This window comes from Lissotriton vulgaris, unplaced genomic scaffold (assembly GCF_964263255.1).
Source record: "Lissotriton vulgaris unplaced genomic scaffold, aLisVul1.2 SCAFFOLD_1931, whole genome shotgun sequence".
NCBI lineage: Eukaryota > Metazoa > Chordata > Amphibia > Caudata > Salamandridae > Lissotriton > Lissotriton vulgaris.
The window spans coordinates 115,447-121,446 of NW_028248650.1; positions in this window are offsets into that span (position 1 = coordinate 115,447).

A 6,000-nucleotide genomic window follows, 5' to 3' on the forward strand; every position below is an offset into this window, starting at 1 on the left:
AGATTGATTTCCAGTGCAGGGTACTTTGTGAATAAACTAGTTTGCTTCTATTCTGTACTGTGTCATTAACTCTTCATTCTTTGAAGTTTAGAGGAGGTCGGGAGTGACCCGGGTGGCCCTAGTTGTGTCACTTCCTTCACAACATTTGCTCTTTTCTTTTTACTGGTCTCCAGCTCCGTCCAAGGCATTCATTCTTCAAAGTGCAGAGCCATGTTTCTGATGCTATCAGGTTGCTGCCTCTATTGGCAGTGCTTTCAAGGGAACTACAGAACTGCATGTACTCACTCTCCAGCGTACCTGCTTGCTGCTCAGAAGTGCCGTACTCTCCCATTACAGGTATCCTACCAGTACTGAGACGTGCAGGTGCTCTCCCTTGTGAATGGAAGAGGTGCAGGTGTCTCCCTTGTGAAGTAAGGAAGTGCAGGTTCTGTCCCTTGTGAATGAAGGAAGTGCTGGTGCTGTCCCTTGTGAATGAATGAAGTGCAGGTGCTGTCCCTTGTGAATACAAGAAGTGTGTAGGTGCTATTGCTTGTGAATGAAAGAAGTGGAGGTGCTGTCCCTTGTGAATGAAAGAAGTGCAGGTGCTGTCCCTTGTGAATGAAAGAAGTGTGCAGGTGCTATCCCTTATGAATGAAAGAAGTGCAGGTGCCGTCCCCTGTGAATGAAAGAAGTGCAGGTGCTGTCCCCTGTGAATCAAAGAAGTGCAGGTGCTGTCCCTTCTGAATGAAAGAAGTGCAGGTGCTGTACCCTGTGAATCAAAGAAGTGCAGGTGCGGTCCTTTGTGAATGAAAGAAGTGCAGGTGCTGTCGCTTGTGAATGAAAGAAGTGCAGGTGCTGTCCCCTGTGAGTGTAAGAAGTGCAGGTGCTGTCCCCTATGAATGAAAGAAGTGCAGGTGCTGTCCATTGTGAATGAAAGAAGTGCAGGTGCTGTCCCTTGTGAATGAAAGAAGTGCAGGTGCTGTCTCTTGTGAATGAAAGAAGTGGAGACACTGGTCCTTGTGAATGAAAGAAGTGCAGGTGCTATGAAAGAAGTGGAGGTGCTGTCACAAATAAGTGCAGGTGCTGTCCCCTGTGAATGAAAGAAGTGCAGGTGCTGTCCCCAGTGAATGACAGAAGTGTAGGTGCTGTCCCCTGTGAATGAAAGATGTGCAGGTGCAGTCCGCTGTGAATGCCAGAAGTGCAGGTTCTGTTACAAAAAAGTGATGGGTGCTGTCCACTGTGAATGAAAGAAGTGCAGGTGTCGTCCCCTGTGAATGCCAGAAGTGCAGGTGCAGTTACAAAAAAGTGCAGGTTCTGTCCCTTCTGAATGATAGAAGTGCAGGTGCTGTCCACTGTGAATGAAAGAAGTGCAGGTGCTGTCCACTGTGAATGAAAGAAGTGCAGGTGCTGTTCATTGTGAATGAAAGGAGTGCAAGTGCTGTCCCTTGTGAATGTAAGAAGTGCAGGTGCTTTCCCTTGTGAATGTAAGAAGTGCAGGTACTTTCACTTGTGAATGTAAGAAGTGCTGGTGCTGTCCCCTGTGAATGAAAAAAGTACAGGTTCTGTCTCTTGTGAATGAAAGAAGTGCAGGCGCTGGTCCTTGTGAATGAAAGAAGTGCAGGTGCTATGAAAAAAGTGAAGGTACTGTCAAAAAGAAGTGCAGGTGCTGTTTCCTGTGAATGACAGAAATGCAGGTGCTGTCCCCTGTAAATGAAAGAAGTGCAGGTGTCGTCCCCTGTGGATGCCAGAAGTGCAGGTGCTGTTACAAAAAAGTGACGGGTGCTGCCCCCTGTGAATGAAAGAAGTGCACGTGTCGTCCCCTGTGAATGCCAGAAGTGCAGGTGCTGTTACAAAAAAGTGACGGGTGCTGTCCCCTATGAATGAAAGAAGTGCAGGTGTTGTCCCCTGTGAATGAAAGAAGTACAGGTGCCGTCCCTTGTGAATGAAAGATGGGTAGGTGCTATCCCTTGTGAATGAAAGAAGTGCAGGTACTGTCCCCTGTGAATGAAAGAAGTGCAGGTGCTGTCCATTGTGAATGAAAGATGTGCAGGTGCTGTCCCTTGTGAATGAAAGAAGTGCAGGGGCTGTCACAAAGAAGTGCAAGTGCTGTCCCCTGTAAATGAAAGAAGTGCAGGTGCTGTTCGTTGTGAATGAAAGAAGTGCAGGTGCTGTCCCTTGTGAATGAAAGAAGTGCGGGTGCTGTCCCTTGTGAATGATAGAAGTGCAGGTGCTGTCCCTTGTGAATTTAGGAAGTGCAGGTGCTGTCCCTTGTGAGTGAAAGAAGTGCAGGTGTCTCCCTTGTGAATGAAAGAAGTACAGGTGCTGTCCCCTCTGAAGGAAAGAAGTGCATGTGCTGTCCCTTGTGAATGAAAGAAGTGCAGTTGCTGTCCCTTGTGAATGAAAGAAGTGCAGTTGCTGTCCCTTGTGAATGAAAGAAGTGCAGGTGTTGTCCCTTGTGAGAAATAGAAGAGCAGGTGCTGTCCCCTGTGAATGAAAGAAGTGCAGGTGTTGTCCCCTGTAAATTACAAAAGTGCAGGTGCTGTCCCTTGTGAATGATAGAAGAGCAGGTGTTGTCCCTTGTGAGAAATAGAAGAGCAGGTGCTGTCCCCTGTGAATGAAAGAAGTGCAGGTGTTGTCCCCTGTAAATTACAAAAGTGCAGGTGCTGTCCCTTGTGAATGATAGAAGTGCAGGTGTTGTCCCCTGTAAATTACAAAAGTGCAGGTGCTGTCCCTTGTGAATGACAGAAGTACAGGTGCTGTCACAAAGAAGTGCAGGTGCTGTCCCTTATGAATGATAGAAGTGCAGGTGCTGTCACTTGTGAATGATAGAACTGCAGGTGCTGTCACTTGTGAATGATAGAAGTGCAGGTGCTGTCCCCTGTGGATGAAAGAAGTGCAGGTGTCATCCCCTGTGAATGACAGAAGTGCAGGTGTTGTCACAAAGAACTGCAGGTGCTGTGCCCTGTGAATGAAAGAAGTGCTTTCTTTGGAATTCCATACTCCAAGAGTGGATGGATGGAGTCTTACTGAGCTAGACGTCCGTGGCCCTCAGGACTGAGATGTTTGCATCACACGCCTTATTCTCCCTTGAAATCCGAAGATGTCCTCTTTAATGAAGCCTGTCCATTGAGGTTAAATACACTTCACACATTATCTTAGAGTCTAAACTCATGTTTTAGGATGTAAAATGCACAAATTGGCATATGAATTCAGTTGCACAAAAACCTGTATTTGTAGTGAAAGAATCTATGAATGAACTCCTACTTGAATAAAATGTGGAGCACAGAAATGGGAAAACTGCAAAGCATATGATAGTGTTCTGAAAATGCGTTCCAGGTTTGAATGTTTGGCATTCGGCTGCTCGCTGCAGGTTTGTTTCCTGGATTCTAAGGAATCACCCTCTCTAGTCCAAGCTCCTCACATAAGTGAAGGATGTCAGCTTCAATGTAAGTGACTAGTGCATTCTCTTCCCCTCTGACTGTCTAAATAAACTTGTTGCCATCCTGTTAGAAATGGGGTTGTTGGTTGACTGGGGTGTAAACCTTTGTCAAACAGCATCCACAATACTGGTTAGGGTAAATGTCAGGCAAACCCTAAATTAACCTTTGCCCACCCTCTGTTAGCTTGCCATAGAGCAGTCAGTCTTAATTAAAGGCAATGTGTAAAGTATTAGTGCAACAATTCATACAGTAAACCAGTTGAAACACCACACAAAAAGATGCCACATCAGTTAATAAAGATAAATCTGAATTTAATAAATAAAACAAGACCAAATCGACAAAGATCCAATAAGTAGAAATATAGTTATTCATTTGTAAAGAATAAACTTTAAAATAGTGCTTAAAAGTAAGAAGTGCCAACCTAGAATATCTGGTTGTGCCGGACTGGGACAAACTCAAAAGTTCAGGCCGACCGCGATTGTGCGCAGGCCAGCTACAAGGACCTAGTTAGGCCTGTGAACCAAAGTACCTTTAAATCCTGGTTGCAGAGCATTGTGTCAGTCTGAAAGACAGATGCGTTTTGTAGTTGAAGCGATGTGTAAGTTACGAGTTGCATTGATGTTGCGGTGCTAGGTCCTGTTGTGTTGTTGATGAGAAGAGGGCTTACAATAAGTAGGGCAGTGTCAGGATGTGTTTGTTCCGATGAGCGATGAGGCTGTGATGCGGTCCTGTAGCGTCGTGGAGGCTGCCGTTAATAAGGGATGTGAGGATCTGGCATCAGGAAAATCGATGCACAGTGGCGGTTTCGAAAGCGATGACTCACTAGTCCCAAGATGCAGCACCGCCAGTCTGCTGCATTGGTTCTAACTCACGCAGTAGTGGTCATTCGCCGGTTCTCTTCCATGCAACAGCGACACTGCGTTGGTTCTGCTCCCGCATAGAGGATGTTTGGCCGCTGGAACAAACACCTTATGCCCACTTCCTAAGGGTCCAGGACTGAGGTGGCAGCACTTGGCTGGGTAGGCTCTCAGATGGCAGATTCCAGGTGCAGTAGCATGGTGGATGGAAGTCTTTTTTGTCCAAGAAACTTCATTTCAGCAGGCCACCCAGCTAGACCTTGGAGTCACTCTGTGTTCAAGTGATGCAGGCCCAGTCCTTCTCACCCAGGCAGGAAAATAATAAGCAGCAGGACAGCACAGCAAGAAAGGAATCTATCAACGTATCAGTCCAGCAGTGTGGGAGCCCTTGAGCTGCACAGCAGGGTTTCTACTTGCCAGAGTATTCACAGGTCCCGAAGAGTACTGAGTTGGTGGTGTCAGAGGTCTAGTACTTAAACCCAGTTGGGCCTTTGTAGTGGGAGGGACTTCCAAGCAAGCCTTTTGAGTGCACAGAGGTCCTGCCATTCGTTCCCTAGCTCCAGACTCACTACAGAGGATTATGCAGCCCTTTGTGTGGTGACAGGACCCTTCCTATTCAAGTTTAAGTGAAGCTTTGTGCAGCTCCACCCTCCCATCTCTCAGGATGGCCATCAAGTCACACCTAATTTATTTATTATTTATTTATTTATGCGATTTTCTATAGCGCAAACTTTACCCGAAGGTGTCAGAGCGCTTTACATAAGCACCAGTTGAAAAACATAAGGACTTAGGATTGCATGCGTTACAAAAAGGATACAAACGGAAGAAATTGCAAATGTACAAGATGTAAAGTCACACAGGGAGGAGATACACGTGGATATACTCTAAGAGTCACATAGGAATAGTAGATAGTATAAAGGTCAACTTCATATACTAGTGATTAGAGTTATCTCTATATACATAGGGAAGGGATACGAATGGATATACTCTAAAAATGGAAGAGAGCACAACGGTCTACTGCATATACTATTGATTAGAGTTATCTCTATATTCATAGGGAAGGGATATGACTGGATATACTCTAAGAGTCACATAGGAGCGGTAGATGGTACAAAGGTCTACTGCATATACTAGTGATTAGAGTTATCTCTATATACATAGGGAAGGGATACGAGTGGATATACTCTAAGAGTCACATAGGAACGGTAGATGGTACAAAGGTCTACTGCATATACTAGTGATTAGAGTTATCCCTATATACATATATGTACACACATAGTAGATATCCTCAGGCAGAGTTCCCTTAAGGGGGGACGTGGTCAAGGGAGGGTATCCAGGGTAAGGAGAGAAGGCAAAGCAGAAAAGGGAAGAAACATTTGAGGAATATCAAGGGGGAAACGAGGGAAAAGGGTAAAAGACGAAGGAATGGACAAGAAGACAGGCCGGGGACCAGAGGAAAACGGCCGAGAACAGCAGCAAAATGGCAGGCAGGACAGAAGGAAAAGTGAGGAAGTCCATAAGAGTCTGTGGTCCACAAATGCAGTGCCTCAAGTGTTTCCCGTACCGGGGTCTGTAACTATGGTCTTCCGACTCTCCGATGCATCTTATAGGAGAGTCCCTGGACAAAATGAAGGTTCCCTGTCCGGCCTGAAGTCTGCTTGTAGATGTGCACTCTGGTGCTACATGGAGTCGAGCACACCGTGTGGGGTGTCGGCCATTTTGGA